Genomic DNA, 15,280 nt, shown 5'->3' with positions numbered 1-15,280 from the left:
CTGTTGAATCGAACAGACTGTTGGATCTGCACACACATGCCAACCCATGCCTGCGGAGAACTACTGATGCATGCTGTACCATTTAACCTTACAGTATGGACTAATTATCCTTTACAGAGGTGTTTTCATTAACTCTCCAGTTAATACCATACTACACAGCGGCAGCCGTATTCAAGAGACTGCCGCTCTTTGTTGGGACTATGATCCAGGGGATGGAAAGGGGCTTCAGGTGGGAAATATCCATATTGTAACCGAACCTTTGTATTAATCACTGAACACTTACATAATTATACCACATACATGTGCAATTGGCAGATTTCAGGATGTGCAGTGGGAGACGCAAGCAGGTGCAGAGAACATAAGAACATAAGACAATGCCATACTGGGTCAGACCAAGGGTCCATCAAGCCCAGCATCCTGTTTCCAACAGTGGCCAATCCAGGTCATAAGAACCTGGCAAGTACCCAAAAACTAAGTCTATTCCATGTAACCATTGCTAATGGCAGTGGCTATTCTCTAAGTGAACTTAATAGCAGGTAATGGACTTCTCCTCCAAGAACTTATCCAATCCTTTTTTAAACACAGCTATACTAACTGCACTAACCACATTCTCTGGCAACAAATTCCAGAGTTTAATTGTGCGTTGAGTAAAAGAACTTTCTCCGATTAGTTTTAAATGTGCCCCATGCTAACTTCATGGAGTATCCCCTAGTCTTTCTACTATCCAAAAGAGTAAATAACCGATTCACATCTACCCGTTCTAGACCTCTCATGATTTTAAACACCTCTATCATATCCCCCCTCAGTCGTCTCTTCTCCAAGCTGAAAAGTCCTAACTTCTTTAGTCTTTCCTCATAGGGGAGTTGTTCCATTTCCCTTATCATTTTGGTAGCCCTTCTCTGTACCTTCTCCATCGCAATTATATCTTTTTTGAGATGCGGCGACCAGAATTGTACACAGTATTCAAGGTGCGGTCTCACCATGGAGCGATACAGAGGCATTATGACATTTTCCGTTTTTATCATTCCTTTTCTAATTCCCAACATTCTGTTTGCTTTTTTGACTGCCACAGCACACTGAACCGATTTCAATGTGTTATCCACTATGACACCTAGATCTTTCTTGGGTTGTAGCACCTAATGTGGAACCCAACATTGTGTAATTATAGCATGGGTTATTTTTCCCTATATGCATCACCTTGCACTTATCCACATTAAATTTCATCTGCCATTTGGATGCCCAATTTTCCAGTCTCACAAGGTCTTCCTGCAATTTATCACAATCTGCTTGTGATTTAACTACTCTGAACAATTTTGTGTCATCTGCAAATTTGATTATTTCACTCGTCTTATTTCTTTCCAGATCATTTATAAATATATTGAACAGTAAGGGTCCCAACACAGATCCCTGAGGCACTCCACTGTCCACTCCCTTCCATTGAGAAAATTGCCCATTCAGTCCTACTCTGTTTCCTGTCTTTTAGCCAGTTTGTAATCCACGAAAGGACATCGCCACCTATCCCATGACTTTTTACTTTTACTAGAAGCCTCTCATGAGGAACTTTGTCAAACGCCTTCTGAAAATCCAAGTATACTATATCTACCGGTTCACCTTTATCCACATGTTTATTAACTCCTTCAAAAAAGTGAAGCAGATTTGTGAGGCAAGACTTGCCCTGGGTAAAGCCATGCTGACTTTGTTCCATTAAACCATGTCTTTCTATATGTTCTGTGATTTTGATGTTTAGAACACTTTCCACTATTTTTCCTGGCATTGAAGTCAGGCTAACCGGTCTGTAGTTTCCCGGATCGCCCCTGGAGCCCTTTTTAAATATTGGGGTTACATTTGCTATCCTCCAGTCTTCAGGTACAATGGATGATTTTAATGATAAGTTACAAATTTTTACTAATAGGTCTGAAATTTCATTTTTTAGTTCCTTCAGAACTCTGGGGTGTATACCATCCAGTCCAGGTGATTTACTACTCTTCAGTTTGTCAATCAGGCCAACCACATCTTCTAGGTTCACCGTGATTTGATTCAGTCCATCTGAATCATTACCCATGAAAACCTTCTCCATTTCGGGTACCTCCCCAACATCCTCTTCAGTAAACACCGAAGCAAAGAAATCATTTAATCTTTCCATGATGGCCTTATCTTCTCTAAGTGCCCCTTTAACCCCTCGATCATCTAACGGTCCAACTGACTCCCTCACAGGCTTTCTGCTTCGGATATATTTAAAAAAGTTTTTACTGTGAGTTTTTGCCTCTACAGCCAACTTCTTTTCAAATTCTCTCTTAGCCAGTCTTATCAATGTCTTACATTTAACTTGCCAATGTTTATGCTTTATCCTATTTTCTTCTGTTGGATCCTTCTTCCAATTTTTGAATGAAGATCTTTTGGCTAAAATAGCTTCTTTCACCTCCCCTTTTAACCATGCCGGTAATCGTTTTGCCTTCTTTCCACCTTTCTTAATGTGTGGAATACATCTGGACTGTGCTTCTAGAATGGTATTTTTTAACAATGACCATGCCTCTTGGACATTTTTTACTTTTGTAGCTGCTCCTTTCAGTTTTTTTCTAACAATTTTTCTCATTTTATCAAAGTTTCCCTTTTGAAAGTTTAGCACGAGAGCCTTGGATTTGCACACTGTTCCTTTTCCAGTCATTAAATCAAATTTGATCATATTATGATCACTATTGCCAAGCGGCCCCACCACCGTTACCTCTCTCACCAAGTCCTGTGCTCCACTGAGAATTAGATCTAAAATTGCTCCCTCTCGCGTCGGTTCCTGAACCAATTGCTCCATAAAGCTATCATTTATTTCATCCAGGAACGTTATCTCTCTACCGTGACCCGATGATACATTTACCCAGTCTATATTGGGGTAATTGAAGTCTCCCATTATTACTGCGCTACCAATTTGGTTAGCTTACCTAATTTCTCTTAGCATTTCACTGTCCATCTCACCATCTTGACCAGGTGGACGGTAGTATACCCCTATCACTGTAGTCTTCCCTGACACACAAGGGATTTCTACCCATAAAGATTCAATTTTGTATTTAGTCTCATGCAGGATGTTTATCCTGTTGGACTCTATGCCATCCCGGACATAAAGTGCCACACCTCCTCCCGACTGCTCCTCTCTGTCATTGCGATATAATTTGTACCCCGGTATAGCACTGTCCCATTGGTTATCCTCTTTCCACCATGTCTCTGAGATGCCAATTAAGTCTATGTCATTTACTGCTATACATTCTAATTCTCCCATCTTACTTCTTAGACTTCTGGCATTAGCATACAAACATTTCAAAGTTTGTTTTTTCTTTGTATTTTTATTCTGCTTTTTAATTGATAGGGATAAGTTAGAATTTTTTAGCTCAGGTGAGTTTTTAGTTACAGGCACTTGGACTACTTTTCTAATTATTGGAACCTCACTGTCGGGATGCCCTAATTCTAATGCATCATTAGTATCCTTTGAATATACATCTCTCCGAACCATGCGCTGCTGAGCGACTGTCGGCTTTCCCCTTTGTTCTAGTTTAAAAGCTGCTCTATCTCCTTTTTAAAGGTTAGCGCCAGCAGTCTGGTTCCACCCTGGTTAAGGTGGAGCCCATCCCTTCGGAAGAGACTCCCCCTTCCCCAAAAGGTTCCCCAGTTCCTAACAAAACTGAATCCCTCTTCCTTGCACCATCGTCTCATTCACGCATTGAGACTCCGGAGCTCTGCCTGCCTCTGGTGACCTGCGCGTGGAACAAGGAGCATTTCAGAGAATGCTACCCTGGAGGTTCTGGATTTAATCTTTCTACCTAAGAGCCTAAATTTGGCTTCCAGAACCTCCCTCCCCCATTTTCCTATGTCGTTGGTGCCCACGTGTACCACGCCAGCCGGCTCCTCCCCAGCACTGTCTAAAATCCTATCTAGGTGACGCGTGAGGTCCGCCACCTTCGCACCAGGTAGGCATGTTACCAGGCGATTCTCACGCCCACCCAGCTATCTACATTCCTAATAATCGAATCACCAACTATGACGGCCGACCTAACCCTTCCCTCCTGGGCAGTAGGCCTTGGGGAGATATCCTCAATGCAAAAGGACAATGCATCACCTACAGAGCAGGTCCTTGCTACAGGATCCTTTCCTGCTACAGGATCCTTTCCTGCTACACCTGGTTGGTGCTCTCCCATTATGAGACCTTCTTCCTCCAAGGCAGCACCAGGGCTGCCAGTCTGAAGTTGGGACTTGACTACTATGTCCCTGAAGGTCTCATCTATATACCTCTCTGTCTCCCTCAGCTCCTCCAAGTCTGCCACTCTAGCCTCCAGAGATCGGACTCGTTCTCTGAGAGCTAGGAGCTCTTTGCATCGCATGCACATGTACAACTTCTCACCGGTGGGTAAAAAATCATACATGTGACACTTTATGCAAAAGACCGGGAAGCCCCCCTCTTGCTGCTGGACTGCTGCCTTCATCTCAATTTTGATCAGTTTCTAGTTAAGTTTTAGGTTGCTATGGGAGTAGGAATGTGTCTAACTTCCTTTAAATGTATTAGTGAATTCACTATGTGTCTGGTAGTGGCCTACTGGGGTCTGATTGAATTCTCAATAAAGTTTTTTTGTTTTTTTTTTGTGAAAGTGGCACCTGCCTATAAATTAAGGGATGAGCTAGGGTTGGGAAATAAAAACAGTCTAACTTCAGTTAGTCAGCCTGAGTGACTCACTGCACCCTTGATTAACAAATGTTGGTCCCTATTCAAACCCAATCACACTACCTCAATACCTTTCCAAGGTGAGTAACTGAGCTGAACTTATTCAACTTTTTTACTTTGGTATATACTGCTCCTAGCTTATTTTTACTTTGGTATATACTGCTCCTAGCTTATTTCTAGCTTCTGGCTACTTTTTTTGTGGGTTGGTTTTATTTTATTTTTTTTTCAATACAATGCACTCAGTTGGTATTAAAAATAAACAGAGTATAGAGGGGACGAGGGATTTACCCTTTGTAGTTATATAACCCAAATGATATGAATTACAGAGACTTACACATCCTAGCTAACTGGACGACTGCCCTATTTAATCAGACAGTCCATGCATTAAAACTATTCACAACAGAAGTTTCTCAGATTAGAGAAGTAGCATTACAGAACAGCTATACCTTAGACACTATTTTAGCTTTAAAGGGTGGGGTTTGTGCATTAATTGGATCTCATTGCTGTGTGTACATATCAGACTATAAAGCAAACCTCACACATACCATAGAGCAGATAGAAACCATGGTTGCTGATGCACCACTTTCAGGCAGAATACCAACTTCTCCATGGGATTGGCTCCCTGATATTTCTGGTCTTAAAAGGGTGATTTCTATTATAATTACTGTAATTGTCTTAATTATTTGCCTGTGCTGCTGCATTCAGTGCATACCCAACCTCATATCCATGCTGAAACCTTGCTCTCAGCCCGGATGCAAAGATGTCTTGTAAGATGCCTAATAGGGAATCCTGAGTCCTGCAGCGGTTGGCACACCACGCTGCACCAGCTCTGGGTGATGTGGAGATTCAGGAGCTCTGTGGCGGCTGGCACACCACGCCGACTTAGCTTTTTCTCTCTATATTTCCAGCCCATACCAAGACATAACAGATTTCAGTAGGGGTCTAAAGCTTTATTGAGCTGCCTAAATAAAAACAGAAAGGGTGAGATGTGGGAATTATGAGCTTTGCCAGCAAGCCATTTCAGGGTTTAACACTAACTTCCCTTCTCCCTGACCTTTGCATTAAATGAAGCAACACTTGTGCTTAAGCCTCTCTGCCTAGGAGAGGATACCTGACTGTCATGTATTTCTCTGGCTTATAATTAACCCTGATTGCCTGAAAGAAGGGCTGGTTGTCCCTAGTCAGAGGCAGGACAAAGACAGGAGGTATAGGATTCGGCAGCCAATGAAATGATCCGTACACACCCCCTGAGCCAAGCCAATAGTGTAGAGACACGTCTGTTGCTATGTGGAGAGGAGCCAATGATGTGATGACACATCATCTGCCTTTGTATGAATGTACAATAAAAAGAGGACCCACGGGAGTGCCCGGCCCTTTTCCTGCCTGCCATGAAACCTGCCTGATGTGTCTTCTTTGCCTCCATATTCAATAGTTGGCATGTTACCACTGGAGAAATTCAGGAGATCCTGGAAATACTTTTTAAGCTGTTCCTTGGGGGAAATTAATGTACATTTAGGAAAATGTATTATTCTCACATTATGGTATCTGAGAGTATTTTCCAGACCTTCCAGTCTCTTATCTAACCTTGAGTCCCCCTGAATCTGGCCTGTTTGTATTTCCTTAATCTGGTTTATTTGCAAATCCATTTCCTGGATTTTTGTTGAATTTGCAAGAACCACCACGTTCACCAGGTTAAACTGCTCTTGAGAAGCCTTAATTGTTGTCATCAAAGATATTATTGCTTTTTCCAAAATAGCCATACCATTCCATAACGCATCTAAAGTAACTACTTATTTAACAATTTTAATTCTGGTAAAGTTACCGGTGCTATCTGCTTTGTACTCTCCGCGTCTGTCCGCTCCGTCTGGCTCTTTCCCAGAGCGGTAGTAAATGGCAGCGACCTGCCCACACCGCTCATTACACCAATATTCAATTCCTTCAAGGCGATTAAGGTCCCCTATTAGGTAATCTCCTGGAATGCAGAAAGCAAAATGTGCGGCCAAGCTGCACATTTTACTTTCAGAAATTAATTCCTGCCAAAGGCCAGCACCAGGCAAGTGTACAGAAAAGCAGAAAAAACTGGTTTTCTGTACCACCCTATCATAGCGATATTAAGTCGGAGGCCCCAAAAACAAAAAAATTCTTCTAAAAAAAAAAAAAAAAGAAATAGGAAAATTGGTCCTTACCTGCTAATTTTGTTCCTCTAGTAGCACGGATCAGTCCAGACTCCTGGGTTTTGCCTCCCCTCCAGCAAATGGAGACAGAGAAGTTTTAATGGACTCTGTCCTATACCCCTGAGGTGCCACCTAGAGTCTGTCAGTATTACACTGTACCCAAGCAGAGAAAAGTAAACTAGTACAACCAAAATCCCCCCCGCCCCCCTCGGGAATGAAAAACTGGTAACATGAACGAAAGCATGCCCATTCTCCTACCCTTTGAAGGTGGGCGCACAATATCAAAATGCATTGAATAAATCTGCAGAATATGAACATCAACCGGCCGAGCAGATTCTCCATTTCCCCATGGGCGGGACTCTGGACTGATCCGTGGTACTACAGGAACGAAAATTAGCAGGTAAGGACCAATTTTCCTTTCCCTGTACGTACCCGGATCGGTCCGGACTCCTGGAATGTACCAAAGCTAGGGTTGGATTGAGAGAGAGTCCCGCTCGGAGAACACTGGCCCTGAAGGAACTCTGGGGCCCGGACGTCTAGACGGTCATGCCTAGTAAACGTGTGTGGAGATTTCCACGTAGCTGTGCGACAAAATCTCCTGCGGCGACACCTGCTGATATTCCGCCCACGAAGTCGCCTGCGATCTAGTAGAATGAGCCCGGAGACCGACCGGAATCGGACGGCCCTTAACTAGGTAAGCCAAAGCAATAGCTCCCTTCTGCCAGCGTGCAACGGTGGCCCTTGAAGCTTTCTGACCCTTCCTGGGACCACCCTATAGGACAAACAGATGGTCCGAAAGACGGAAACCGTTCGTGCCCTCCAAATAACGTACCAGCACGCGTCTGACGTCCAACTGTCTTAACTCCCTAGACTTGGAAATAGAAAGATCTAGGCCCGCCAAGGACGGGAGCGCCACAGTCTGATTCAAATAAATAGAGGACACTACTTTCAGAAGGAAGGAGGGAACCGTTCGTAAAGAAACTTCTTCGTTGGAAATCCTTAAGTAGGGCTCCTGACAAGATAAGGCCTGTAGCTCCGAAACACGCTGCGCCGATACGATAGCCAAGAGCAAAACGACCTACAACGTCAGATCTTTCAAGGTCGCACGCGTCAGCGGCTCGAAAGGCGCAATACAAAAGGGCACGGAGAACCAGGTTGAGCTTCCACGAAGGCCAGGGGCTCCAAATCGGAGGATGAAGATGTTTAACGTCACGCAGAAAAAGAACCACATCCAGATGAGACACTAGAGCGAGGCCCTGTACCTTTCCCTGAAAACGGCTAAGGGCTGCCATTTGAAATCGCAGGGAATTGAAGGCTAGACCTTTTACTAGACCTACCTGCGGAAAGGCCAGAACATCTGGAATAGTAGCCCTGGACGGCTCCACCGCGTAGTTCAGGTACCAGTCCTCAAAAATACCCCAAACTCTGACGTAGGCAATGGAGATAGAAGTTGTACAGGACTGCTAAAGCTTAGCAATCACCTCCTCCGAGTAACCCTTATTTCTCAATCTCTGCCTTTCAAAAGCCATGCCTGGAATAGCAGGAGATGCTGCAGGGCAGGAGTGAGGTGCATTGGCAGAGCTGTGTGTGAGGGTCTCAGTACTGGAATAGCAGGAGGTGCTGCAGGGCAGGAGTGAGGTGCATTGGCAGAGCTGTGTGTGAGGGTCTCAGTACTGGAATAGCAGGGGGTGCTGCAGGGCAGGAGTGAGGTGCATTGGCAGAGCTGTGTGTGAGGGTCTCACTCCTGGACTAGCAGGGGGTGCTGCAGGGCAGGAGAGAGTTGCATTGGCAGAGCTGTGTGTGAGGGTCTCAGTACTGGAATAGCAGGGAGTGCTGCAGGGCAGGAGTGAGGTGCATTGGCAGAGCTGTGTGTGAGGGTCTCAGTACTGGAAAAGCAGGATGTGCTGCAGGGCAGGAGTGAGGTGCATTGGCAGAGCTGTGTGTGAGGGTCTCAGTACTGGAAAAGCAGGATGTGCTGCAATGCAGGAGTGAGGTGCATTGGCAGAGACGTGTGTGAGGGTCTCAGTACTGGAATAGCAGGAGGTGTTGCAGGGCAGGAGTGAGGTGCATTGGTAGAGCTGTGTGAGGGTTTCAGTACTGGAATAGCAGGAGGTGCTGCAGGGCAGGAGTGAGGTGCATTGGTAGAGCTGTGTGAGGGTTTCAGTACTGGAATAGCAGGAGGTGCTGCAGGGCAGGAGTGAGGTGCATTGGCAGAGCTGTGTGTGAGGGTCTCAGTACTGGAATAGCAGGGGGTGCTGCAGGGCAGGAGTGAGGTGCATTGGCAGAGCTGTGTGTGAGGGTCTCAGTACTGGAAAAGCAGGATGTGCTGCAGGGCAGGAGTGAGGTGCATTGGCAGAGCTGTGTGTGAGGGTCTCAGTACTGGAAAAGCAGGATGTGCTGCAGGGCAGGAGTGAGGTGCATTGGCAGAGCTGTGTGTGAGGGTCTCCGTACTGGAATAGCAGGGGGTGCTGCAGGGCAGGAGTGAGGTGCATTAGCAGAGCTGTGTGTGAGGGTCTCAGTACTGGAAAAGTAGGATGTGCTGCAGGGCAGGAGTGAGGTGCATTGGCAGAGCTGTGTGTGGGGGTCACAGTACTGGAATAGCAGGAGGTGCTGCAGGGCAGGAGTGAGGTGCATTGGCAGAGCTGTGTGTGAGGGTCTCCGTACTGGAATAGCAGGGGGTGCTGCAATGCAGGAGTGAGGTGCATTGGCAGAGCTGTGTGTGAGGGTTTCAGTACTGGAATAGCAGGAGGTGGTGCAGGGCAGGAGTGAGGTGGATTGGCAGAGCTGTGTGTGAGGGTCTCAGTACTGGAATAACAGGAGGTGCTGCAGGGCAGGAATGAGGTGCATTGGCAGAGCTGTGTGTGAGGGTCTCAGTACTGGAATAGCAGGGGGTGCTGCAGGGCAGGAGTGAGGTGCATTGGCAGAGCTGTGTGTGGGGGGGTTTCAGTACTGGAATAGCAGGAGGTGCTGCAGGGCAGGAGTGAGGTGGATTGGCAGAGCTGTGTGTGAGGGTCTCAGTACTGGAATAGCAGGGGGTGCTGCAGGGCAGGAGTGAGGTGCATTGGCAGAGCTGTGTGTGGGGGGGTTTCAGTACTGGAATAGCAGGAGGTGCTGCAGGGCAGGAGTGAGGTGCATTGGCAGAGCTGTGTGTAAGGGTCTCAGTACTGGAAAAGCAGGATGTGCTGCAATGCAGGAGTGAGGTGCATTGGCAGAGCCGTGTGTGAGGGTCTCAGTACTGGAATAGCAGGAGGTGCTGCAGGGCAGGAGTGAGGTGCATTGGCAGAGCTGTGTGTGGGGGGGTCTCAGTACTGGAATAGCAGGAGGTGCTGCAGGGCAGGATTGAGGTGCATTGGTAGAGCTGTGTGTGAGGGTCTCAGTACTGGAATAGCAGGAGGTGCTGCAGGGCAGGATTGAGGTGCATTGGCAGAGCTGTGTGTGAGGGTTTCAGTACTGGAATAGCAGGAGGTGCTGCAGGGCAGGAGTGAGGTGCATTGGCAGAGCTGTGTGTGAGGGTCTCAGTACTGGAATAGCAGGGGGTGGTGCAGGGCAGGAGTGAGGTGCATTGGCAGAGCTGTGTGTGAGGGTCTCAGTAGTGGAATAGCAGGAGGTGCTGCAGGGCAGGAGTGAGGTGCATTGGCAGAGCTGTGTGTGAGGGTCTCAGTAGTGGAATAGCAGGAGGTGCTGCAGGGCAGGAGTGAGGTGCATTGGCAGAGCTGTGTGTGGGGGTCTCAGTACTGGAATAGCAGGAGGTGCTGCAGGGCAGGAGTGAGGTGCATTGGCAGAGCTGTGTGTGAGGGTCTCAGTACTGGAATAGCAGGAGGGTGCTGCAGGGCAGGAGTGAGGTGCATTGGCAGAGCTGTGTGTGGGGGTCTCAGTACTGGAATAGCAGGAGGTGCTGCAGGGCAGGAGTGAGGTGCATTGGCAGAGCTGTGAGTGAGGGTCTCAGTACTGAAACAGCAGGATGTGCTGCAATGCAGGAGTGAGGTGCATTGGCAGAGCCCTGTGTGAGGGTCTCAGTACTGGAATAGCAGGAGGTGCTGCAAAGCAGGAGTGAGGTGCATTGGTAGAGCTGTGTGTGAGGGTTTCAGTACTGGAATAGCAGGAGGTGCTGCAGGGTAGGAGTGAGGTGCATTGGCAGAGCTGTGTGAGGGTCTCAGTACTGGAATAGCAGGGGGTGCTGCAGGGCAGGAGTGAGGTGGATTGGCAGAGCTGTGTGTGAAGGTCTCAGTACTGGAATAGCAGGAGGTGCTGCAGGGCAGGAGTGAGGTGCATTGGCAGAGTTGTGTGTGAGGGTTTCAGTACTGGAATAGCAGGAGGTGCTGCAGGGCAGGAGTGAGGTGCATTGGCAGAGTTGTGTGTGAGGGTCTGAGTACTGGAATAGCAGGAGGTGCTGCAGGGCAGGAGTGAGGCGCATTGGCAGAGCTGTGTGTGAGGGTCTCAGTACTGGAATAACAAGAGGTGCTGCAGGGCAGGAGTGAGGTGCATTGGCAGAGCTGTGTGTGAGGGTCTTAGTACTGGAATAGCAGGAGGTGCTGCAGGGTAGGAGTGAGGTGCATTGGCAGAGCTGTGTGTGGGGGTTCTCAGTACTGGAATAGCAGGATGTGCTGCAGGGCAGGAGTGAGGTGCATTGGCAGAGCTGTGGGTGAGAGTCTCAGTACTGGAAAAGCAGGATGTGCTGCAGGGCAGGAGTGAGGTGCATTGGCAGAGCTGTGTGTGGGGGTCTCAGTACTGGAATAGCAGGGGGTGCTGCAGGGCAGGAGTGAGGTGCATTGGCAGAGCTGTGTGTGAGGATCTTAGTACTGGAAAAGCAGGATGTGCTGCAGGGCAGGAGTGAGGTGCATTGGCAGAGCTGTGTGTGGGGGTCTCAGTACTGGAATAGCAGGGGGTGCTGCAGGGCAGGAGTGAGGTGCATTGGCAGAGCTGTGTGTGGGGGTTCTCAGTACTGGAATAGCAGGAGGTGCTGCCGTTCAGGAGTGAGGTGCATTGGCAGAGCTGTGTGTGAGGGTCTCAGTATTGGAAAAGCAGGATGTGCTGCAATGCAGGAGTGAGGTGCATTGGCAGAGCCGTGTGTGAGGGTCTCAGTACTGGAATAGCAGGAGGTGCTGCAGGGCAGGATTGAGGTGCATTGGTAGAGCTGTGTGAGGGTTTCAGTACTGGAATAGCAGGAGGTGCTGCAGGGCAGGAGGGAGGTGCATTGGCAGAGCTGTGTGTGGGGGGGTTTCAGTACTGGAATAGCAGGAGGTGCTGCAGGGCAGGAGTGAGGTGCATTGGCAGAGCTGTGTGTGAGGGTCTCAGTACTGGAAAAGCAGGATGTGCTGCAATGCAGGAGTGAGGTGCATTGGCAGAGCCGTGTGTGAGGGTCTCAGTACTGGAATAGCAGGAGGTGCTGCAGGGCAGGAGTGAGGTGCATTGGCAGAGCCGTGTGTGAGGGTCTCAGTACTGGAATAGCAGGAGGTGCTGCAGAGCAGGAGTGAGGTGCATTGGTAGAGCTGTGTGAGGGTTTCAGTACTGGAATAGCAGGAGGTGCTGCAGGGCAGGAGTGAGGTGCATTGGCAGAGCTGTGTGTGAGGGTCTGAGTACTGGAATAGCAGGAGGTGCTGCAGGGCAGGAGTGAGGTGCATTGGCAGAGCTGTGTGTGAGGGTCTGAGTACTGGAATAGCAGGAGGTGCTGCAGGGCAGGAGTGAGGTGCATTGGCAGAGCTGTGTGTGTGTGTGAGGGTCTCAGTACTGGAATAGCAGGAGGTGCTGCAGGGCAGGAGTGAGGCGCATTGGCAGAGCTGTGTGTGAGGGTCTCAGTACTGGAATAGCAGGAGGTGCTGCAGGGCAGGAGTGAGGCGGATTGGCAGAGCTGTGTGTGAGGGTCTCAGTACTGGAATAGCAGGAGGTGCTGCAGGGCAGGAGTGAGGTGCATTGGCAGAGCTGTGTGTGAGGGTCTGAGTACTGGAATAGCAGGAGGTGCTGCAGGGCAGGAGTGAGGCGCATTGGCAGAGCTGTGTGTGAGGGTCTCAGTACTGGAATAGCAGGAGATGCTGCAGGGCAGGAGTGAGGCGCATTGGCAGAGCTGTGTGTGAGGGTCTCAGTACTGGAATAGCAGGAGGTGCTGCAGGGCAGGAGTGAGGCGCATTGGCAGAGCTGTGTGTGAGGGTCTCAGTACTGGAATAGCAGGAGGTGCTGCAGGGCAGGAGTGAGGCGCATTGGCAGAGCTGTGTGTGAGGGTCTCAGTACTGGAATAGCAGGAGGTGCTGCAGGGCAGGAGTGAGGCGCATTGGCAGAGCTGTGTGTGAGGGTCTCAGTACTGGAATAGCAGGAGGTGCTGCAGGGCAGGAGTTAGGCGCATTGGCAGAGCTGTGTGTGAGGGTCTCAGTACTGGAATAGCAGGAGGTGCTGCAGGGCAGGAGTGAGGTGCATTGGCAGAGCTGTGTGTGAGGGTCTCAGTACTGGAATAGCAGGAGGTGCTGCAGGGCAGGAGTGAGGTGCATTGGCAGAGCTGTGTGTGGGGTTCTCAGTACTGGAATAGCAGGAGGTGCTGCAGGGCAGGAGTGAGGTGCATTGGCAGAGCTGTGTGTGAGGGTCTCAGTACTGGAATAGCAGGAGGTGCTGCAGGGCAGGAGTGAGGTGCATTGGTAGAGCTGTGTGAGGGTTTCAGTACTGGAATAGCAGGGGGTGCTGCAGGGCAGGAGTGAAGTCCATTGGTAGAGCTGTGTGAGGGTTTCAGTACTGGAATAGCAGGGGGTGCTGCAGGGCAGGAGTGAGGTGCATTGCCAGAGCTGTGTGTGAGGGTCTCAGTACTGGAATAGCAGGAGATGCTGCAGGGCAGGAGTGAGGTGCATTGGCAGAGCTGTGTGTGAGGGTCTCAGTACTGGAATAGCAGGAGGTGCTGCAGGGCAGGAGTGAGGCGCATTGGCAGAGCTGTGTGTGAGGGTCTCAGTACTGGAATAGCAGGAGGTGCTGCAGGGCAGGAGTGAGGCGGATTGGCAGAGCTGTGTGTGAGGGTCTCAGTACTGGAATAGCAGGAGGTGCTGCAGGGCAGGAGTGAGGTGCATTGGCAGAGCTGTGTGTGAGGGTCTGAGTACTGGAATAGCAGGAGGTGCTGCAGGGCAGGAGTGAGGTGCATTGGCAGAGCTGTGTGTGAGGGTCTCAGTACTGGAATAGCAGGAGATGCTGCAGGGCAGGAGTGAGGCGCATTGGCAGAGCTGTGTGTGAGGGTCTCAGTACTGGAATAGCAGGAGGTGCTGCAGGGCAGGAGTGAGGCGCATTGGCAGAGCTGTGTGTGAGGGTCTCAGTACTGGAATAGCAGGAGGTGCTGCAGGGCAGGAGTGAGGCGCATTGGCAGAGCTGTGTGTGAGGGTCTCAGTACTGGAATAGCAGGAGGTGCTGCAGGGCAGGAGTGAGGCGCATTGGCAGAGCTGTGTGTGAGGGTCTCAGTACTGGAATAGCAGGAGGTGCTGCAGGGCAGGAGTTAGGCGCATTGGCAGAGCTGTGTGTGAGGGTCTCAGTACTGGAATAGCAGGAGGTGCTGCAGGGCAGGAGTGAGGTGCATTGGCAGAGCTGTGTGTGAGGGTCTCAGTACTGGAATAGCAGGAGGTGCTGCAGGGCAGGAGTGAGGTGCATTGGCAGAGCTGTGTGTGAGGGTCTCAGTACTGGAATAGCAGGAGGTGCTGCAGGGCAGGAGTGAGGTGCATTGGTAGAGCTGTGTGAGGGTTTCAGTACTGGAATAGCAGGGGGTGCTGCAGGGCAGGAGTGAGGTGCATTGGCAGAGCTGTGTGTGAGGGTTTCAGTACTGGAATAGCAGGGGGTGCTGCAGGGCAGGAGTGAGGTGCATTGCCAGAGCTGTGTGTGAGGGTCTCAGTACTGGAATAGCAGGAGATGCTGCAGGGCAGGAGTGAGGCGGATTGGCAGAGCTGTGTGTGAGGGTCTCAGTACTGGAATAGCAGGAGGTGCTGCAGGGCAGGAGTGAGGTGCATTGGCAGAGCTGTGTGTGAGGGTCTGAGTACTGGAATAGCAGGAGGTGCTGCAGGGCAGGAGTGAGGCGCATTGGCAGAGCTGTGTGTGAGGGTCTCAGTACTGGAATAGCAGGAGATGCTGCAGGGCAGGAGTGAGGCGCATTGGCAGAGCTGTGTGTGAGGGTCTCAGTACTGGAATAGCAGGAGGTGCTGCAGGGCAGGAGTGAGGCGCATTGGCAGAGCTGTGTGTGAGGGTCTCAGTACTGGAATAGCAGGAGGTGCTGCAGGGCAGGAGTGAGGCGCATTGGCAGAGCTGTGTGTGAGGGTCTCAGTACTGGAATAGCAGGAGGTGCTGCAGGGCAGGAGTGAGGCGGATTGGCAGAGCTGTGTGTGAGGGTCTCAGTACTGGAATAGCAGGAGGTGCTGCAGGGCAGGAGTGAGGCGCATTGGCAGAGCTGTGT

The sequence above is a fragment of the Rhinatrema bivittatum genome, chromosome 19 (genome assembly GCF_901001135.1).
Source record: "Rhinatrema bivittatum chromosome 19, aRhiBiv1.1, whole genome shotgun sequence".
NCBI lineage: Eukaryota > Metazoa > Chordata > Amphibia > Gymnophiona > Rhinatrematidae > Rhinatrema > Rhinatrema bivittatum.
Note: the sequence above shows the minus strand (reverse complement) of the source record.